Here is a 7175-nt window from a genome sequence, read left to right as displayed (position 1 = left end):
ATGGCGATATATTGATTCGGTCTGTTTCGGCATGATCGATATTTTAGGAAATGATGTAAAAAATTTCGGTATATCCATTGCTAACTGCAGAAGAATCAATGGATCATTTTATTCTTCTCTTATTATCTTATTGTAATAAACCCTCAACAAAAAGACATTCATCAATAATATAAGATACAAAAAATAATAATTGTAAACTTTAAACTTGTAAAAATGGGACCCTTACTGTAAATAATTTTCGGTTTTGATTTGTTATGTCTGTATGTTTTTCATTATTTTAAGTAGATACATATAATTGATATCATCAATGTGGCTACATACTATAATTAATATTAAATTATTTTTTTATAAAATCAATGACACTTTATTTACCTAATTTCAATGCAGTTTTACTACTGTAAAACTTTTATTAAATGAACTCATTAATGAATCATATTTTAGGCATAATCATAATCACGGTGTACGGTAAAAAATCAAATCTGATGTATGATTCTGTATTTATCTATTCAAATACGAAGCAATTAGCAAATTGGATTTATCTCTTTTTCGCTTGCGATAATTGCATTTACTATCTCTTTTTGACATGTAATCGTAATGTAGTGTGCTATTGCAATGTTAAATTATTCACGTGTGCGTTAGTATATCATTTAAAAACATCGAAAGTTGTCTAGGTAACCTATCTATACTTTTAAATATCATTGGCCAAAACTTGCAAAATATATTGATGATGTGGATGATACTGAGTGTGTTTCCTCAATGTGCATTGTAAGGAGTTTTTCAGGTTCATCAGCTAATTTTCATCACCTGACAATAAATCAAATTGTGAAATCTCACCTGCATCACATTAATGTCTGACATTTCACTAGAAACTTTTTGATTCACAGCTTTGTGGAATCATCTGCCAGCTGCTGTATTCCTGAACTAATATTACTTTGGGACCAAATCAATGCGCCTCTAGATTAGACAAGGCACAGACTAATATGATGCTTACTGTTATGAACAATTGTCATACGAGGTAAATTGCCGAGTTAACATATGTTATGAACAATTGTCATACGAGGTAAATTGCCGAGTTAACATATTAGTTTTATATAAAAGCGATAGCCGCCACGCGGTGCAGAGAGTTGGCTACACTCGGTCTTGTGAGTAAGTTCTGTATAAAATTGTGTGTGGAAATTAAAGTAATTCGGGAGTCAAAAAGTGTTTTTTTAAAAAAGGCCACCAGCGCGTCCATCCTAACAAAATTGGTGTCAGAAGTGTGATTTCGGGAAGGCCTATAGTTAGGGAAGACCCGGAGTCAAGGATAAAGAGCTACGCCTGGATCCTATAAGAGATAGCTATTAAGTCTTAGCCTTGTAGTTGCAAGCCAGCATCTCTTAAACACCTCCTAACAGTTGATCGACGATAAGCCTCCGCTATCAAGCGTGAGCCCGCATCACCTGCTTAGTTCCACCACATCAGACCTCCGACCAGTGACCAGAAGGTCACCTGGAGCCATCCTCCCCGTGACCGTCCCACGGAGAACATCAGGTCATTGGACGAGTATGAAGATTTTATTAATTCTGTGAGTTATTTCTAATCTTTACTAAGAGTCCTAAAGTGAATAAATCACTCAGTGAATTTCAAAGTGAATGGTGAATTTATATTTTATTTTTCAAGATTTAGAACTTTATTTACTATTTTATACAGCTTATATTTCAATTTTGTATTATCAATTTTATTGTGCGTTTATAATTTTGTCTGTGTGTTCTGATGCTCTGTACGCTTTTGTTATTTTATTAATAATTAATGCCTAAAACAATTAAAGCGGAACAGTCTGTAGAAGTCGATTCAAATAGCGACTCAGACAGTTCTCTTTCAGAAGCGACACCCCAAAAGCCAAAAATTAAAATGAGTGAAAAACTCACACTCTCATTTTTGACGAAGTTCATCAAACCATACAATGGGGATCGCGAATCACTTCCTGCATTTTTAACGAATTGTGAAAATGCAATTTCTTTAGCAAGTACAGAACAACAGAACGTTCTTTGTGTCACAACTTGAGGGGAAAGCTCAATTAGCTTGTTGTCTAAAGAAATTTGGAAGTTGGCCCGAAATTAAACAGTTTTTAAAATCAACTTTCGGAGAAAAGAAACACTCAACTCATTTATTACTTGATCTGCAGAACTGCAAACAACTTCCCAATGAAGATGTGACGCAATATTCATTGAGGATTGAATCCTGTCTCACACGGCTTCAATCTGATATACATTATAGTTGTGAGAGTGATAAAGAACTCATCGGTAGAATTGCTGCAATGGAAGACTTAGCTCTCAACACATTTTTATTAGGCATGAATTCAAACTTTTCACACATTGTGCGCTGTAGAAACCCCAAAACTCTCTCCGACGCGATAACTCACGCGACGGAAGAGGAGAAGTTATTTAACTTAAATAAATTATCACAGAAATCTTCTAAATATTGTACTTTATGTAATAAAAATGGTCATTCAATATCTGAGTGCTATAAAAATAAGAATAGACATACAAAGTCTCATAAAGTTAATAATTATAACTCGCATCCTTCTAATTATAATCAAAGTTATAATAACTTTTCAAAGAATAATTCTTACAACGGTAACAAAGTATGCGTTTATTGTAAGAAGCGCGGTCACTTGATCGGTGAGTGTCACACGCTCAAGCATAAGAATGCCCAGCGAAATTCGAAACTTTCCCATGCACCGAATCGGACCGCATTCGCACCGAAAGGTAATAATTCCCATGTGAATATTATTGATGTAGATGGATGTAATGATAATCAAGACCATTTAAACTAAAAAGGGCTTCGGTTCCGTGTCTATCGAAGCCTTGTCATATTAGAAATGACACGAAACAAAATTATGTTTCTAATGGTTCTACTTTTCCCCGTGTTTCTAAATTTTATAAATCACGGTCAACATTAAATAATGGCAAAAGTCATTATAAAAGGTTTAATTGTAATACTGAGCGTTCTGATTTTGAAGGACATTTGCCCTGTGGTCAATCCATAGTTGCACAGAGTAATGTTCCTCATAGAGTAAATAATAATCGGAAATTATTTTATAAAACTCAGTCTTCTTATAGGTTTAAACAAACTGAATCTTCTGATTCTCAAGGACACCTGCCCTGTGGTCAATTCACGGTTGCACAGAGTAGTGTACCACAGAGAAATAAATATAATCAGAATAAATTAAATAAGATTAAACCTTCTCCCTGTGTCTCTGAGCCGTTCTTATTAGCACAGGTTAATAAAAAGGGTAAACCTAATGGAAAGAAAAATTATAAAAAAAATAATAATTCCAAACAATTAATAAATACGGATCAGTTTGTGGTTAATAGAATCGATAAAATATCATTGCCACATGTTTATTTTATAGTTAATAATAGCGAGAAACCTCTCAGCTTTTTAATCGACACTGGTGCTTCAATATCGATTATTAAATATTCGAGTTTATCAAATCATCCAGTGCTTAATTCACATACTGTGAAAATTCAAGGTCTCAATGATAGTAATTCATACTGTGAATCACTTGGCTCTATTTTATTAAACCTTGAATATAAGTTTTCAACAAAAAGTAAGATGCGTATTAATTATACTTTTCACTCCATCAACGACACAACAAATTTAGAATTCGATGGAATTATAGGAAGTGATTTTATTAAACACTTCAATATTGATGTTCAATATTCTACGAACTCTCTTATAGTGCAAGGTTATTCTATACCAATAAGTTTTACAAAAAGTTCTTATGCGATACCGGCACGTTCAGAAAGCGTGATCGAGTGTCAAGTTGCAAATTTAGATGAAGTGCATCATTTAAAAGAAGCTTTGGTTTTAGACCAAACTATTAGAGAAGGAGTTTATCTTGCAAACTGCATAGTCCGAATAAAGGATAATAAAAGAGTGAATGTTACTATTTTGAATAGTACTGATTCTCAAATTGAGATTAATGATTTTATGGTGACTGTTACACCTTTTGAATTTTTGAATTTGAAAAAAGAGATACCCTCCTCTTTAAATGCACAGCCCGTTGAATTAATAAATCATATTAATAATTTTAAAAAGGATAAGATCAATCAGGTTCTTGAACAAATACGCTGTTCACATTTAAATCCTCAAGAGAAGAAAAAGTTATTAAATTGCATATCAAATTATACTGATATATTTCATCTTGAAGGCGAACCTTTATCGTGTACAGATGTAATTCAGCACTCTATCAATACCGGTGATTCGGCACCGATCCATGTAAAATCCTATCGCTTTCCCGAAGTTCACAAAGATGAGGTTGAAAAACAAGTAAAGAAAATGCTTGAACAAAAAATCATCCAACCATCTACTTCCCCGTGGAATGCCCCTGTCTGGGTAGTTCCCAAAAAAATAGATGCCTCTGGTAAGCAAAAATGGCGTATTGTTATTGATTACCGTCGGTTAAACGATGTGACTGTTTCCGAGGTATATCCTCTACCCCTAATAACCGACATATTAGACCAATTAGGTCATTCCAAGTACTTTTCAACTCTTGATTTGGCGTCTGGCTTCCATCAATTAAAATTAAATCCCAGTGACGTTGCCAAAACTGGCTTCAGTGTATCAACAAATGGTATATCTGGACACTTTGAATTTACCAGAATGCCATTTGGTTTAAAAAATGCTCCATCAACGTTTCAACGTTTGATGAATATTGTCCTCACTGGTCTTCAAGGTCTTCATTGCTATATATACCTTGATGATTGTATTATCTATTCCCACGACCTTGAATCACACATAAATAAGTTAGAACTTGTATTTTCTAAGCTTAGAGAAGCCAATTTAAAACTACAGCCGGATAAGTGTGAATTCCTTAGACGTGAAGTCGCTTATCTTGGTCATGTCATTACTGACAACGGTGTTTCGCCAAATCCTGAAAAAGTTAAAGCTATTTCAAATTTTCCAGTGCCCAAAAATCCACGAGATATTAAATCGTTTCTTGGTTTAACTGGTTATTATCGCCGTTTTATTGAAAATTATTCACATATTACAAAACCTCTTACATCTCTATTAAAAAAGGATGTTATTTTCAGTTGGTCTTTTGAACAAGAACAAGCGTTTAATATACTAAAACAAAAACTTATAAGTGCACCATTACTTCAATACCCTGATTTCTCTAAAACTTTTATAGTAACCACTGACGCATCAAACTACGCAGTTGGCGCAGTTTTATCACAAGGTGAAATTGGTATGGACAAACCAATCGCTTATGCGTCTCGCACTTTAAATAAAGCAGAAGGTAATTATTCAACCACAGAAAAAGAACTTCTAGCAATTCTATTTGGTGTGAATACATTCCGTCCATATATTTATGGTTACAAATTTAAAATTGTCACTGACCATCGTCCTTTAGTTTGGTTATTTAATGCTAAAGATCCTGGTAGTCGATTATTAAGATGGCGGTTAAAGTTAGAAGAATACGACTACGAGATTATTTATAAGCCCGGTCGAATAAATTCAAACGCTGACGCTCTGTCTCGTAACCCGGTTAACGCTGTTGTTCATTCAAATTTAAAGCATTCTACTTATGAACAATACTTTAAAGATCAATTTACTAAATCTTTTTCAAGTGATACTCAAATTGAAGAACTAAATGAAAGTCTTCATTTAACTAAACATAAAATAATAATTTGTCCGATATCTTTAGATTTTGATTACTCTATGCCACATTGTGAGCAATTGTTATCTATGTTGAGTAGTCCCGCTGATTTCTTAGAATTAGAACGTGAATCCGAGACTGTACAGTCAGTCGATACAAGTGATAGAACCATTTACTTTTTATACACTAAGGTTCATCATTATGAGGAAACGAATTATAGAACTATATACAATTTATTATTAAAATTAAGAGATTTAATTATTAGCAAAAATGCTAACGAGAGTGATATAGCTATTTCTGATTTTTCAGACCCTTTTACAAAATTAAACTATACCAAAATTTACAATATTATTTCTTATATTTTTCACGGTACTAATATAAATGTACATATTTATAAAAATAAAATATATTATCCGACACCTGCGGAAGTCCCAAATATACTTAAAGAAAATCATGGAACTACAATAGCTGGACACCCAGGTATTAAACGGATGTACAGTAGGATAAAACAATCCTTTTATTGGAAGAGTATGCGTTCAGACATAGAACGATTTGTTAAAGAATGTAAAATGTGTCAAATTAATAAACCCTTACGAGCATCAAATAAAGCTCCCATGGTTATCACTTCATCAAGTACTAAGCCCTTTGAAAGATTGGCCCTAGATATTGTTGGAATTTTACCTGAAGCAGGTTTTCAGAAATTTAAATATATTTTGACACTTCAAGATGACCTTACAAAGTTTTCATGTGCATACCCTATGGTGACGAGCACTACTGATGAGGTTGCTAGAAGCCTTATACATTTTATATCTTTGTTCGGGTTTCCTAAAATGATCCTTACGGATCAAGGCACATGTTTTACTTCAGAGTTATTTAAGCAATTAACCAACATTCTTAAAATTAAAAATTTGTATTCTTCTCCTTATCATCCCCAAACTAACGGTGCCCTTGAACGTTCTCATGCAACATTAAAGGAATACTTAAAATCGTTTGTTAACGAAAATCAAAATGATTGGCATTGCTATCTAGCGACGGCAATATTATCTTATAATACAACGCCGCACTCTACAACTCTTTATACACCATTTGAACTTTTATACGGTTATAAGCCGACTATACCTAGTAGTGTTTACGAAACAAACGACAATAATACTTATGATGAGTATATACGAGCTCTTCAATATCGTATGCGATTTAGTAGAGAAAGAGCACTTGAAAATATAAATAAAAGCAAAGAAACATCAAAACGTTATTATGACTCTTCTTCTTCCTCAAAGTCGTATAAAGTAGGTGACATGGTTTATTTAAAACAGCACCATAGATTAAGAAAAGCGCTCTCCCCATTGTGGAAAGGGCCTTATAAAATAATAAAGGTTAACGGAAAAAATAATGTTACCCTTTTAATAAATCGCAAACACATTAAACATCATATTGATGAAATAAAACCAGTATAAATTATTGTTGTTCCAGATTATTCTTCAATTCATGTTCTACGGAACCAATTCATCCAATTTCAAATAGCCCAGGAATT

This window comes from Leptidea sinapis, chromosome 2 (genome assembly GCF_905404315.1).
Source record: "Leptidea sinapis chromosome 2, ilLepSina1.1, whole genome shotgun sequence".
Classification (NCBI taxonomy): Eukaryota; Metazoa; Arthropoda; class Insecta; order Lepidoptera; family Pieridae; genus Leptidea; species Leptidea sinapis.
The sequence above is the reverse complement of the archived record's forward strand: the minus strand, read 5'-3'. Positions refer to the sequence as shown.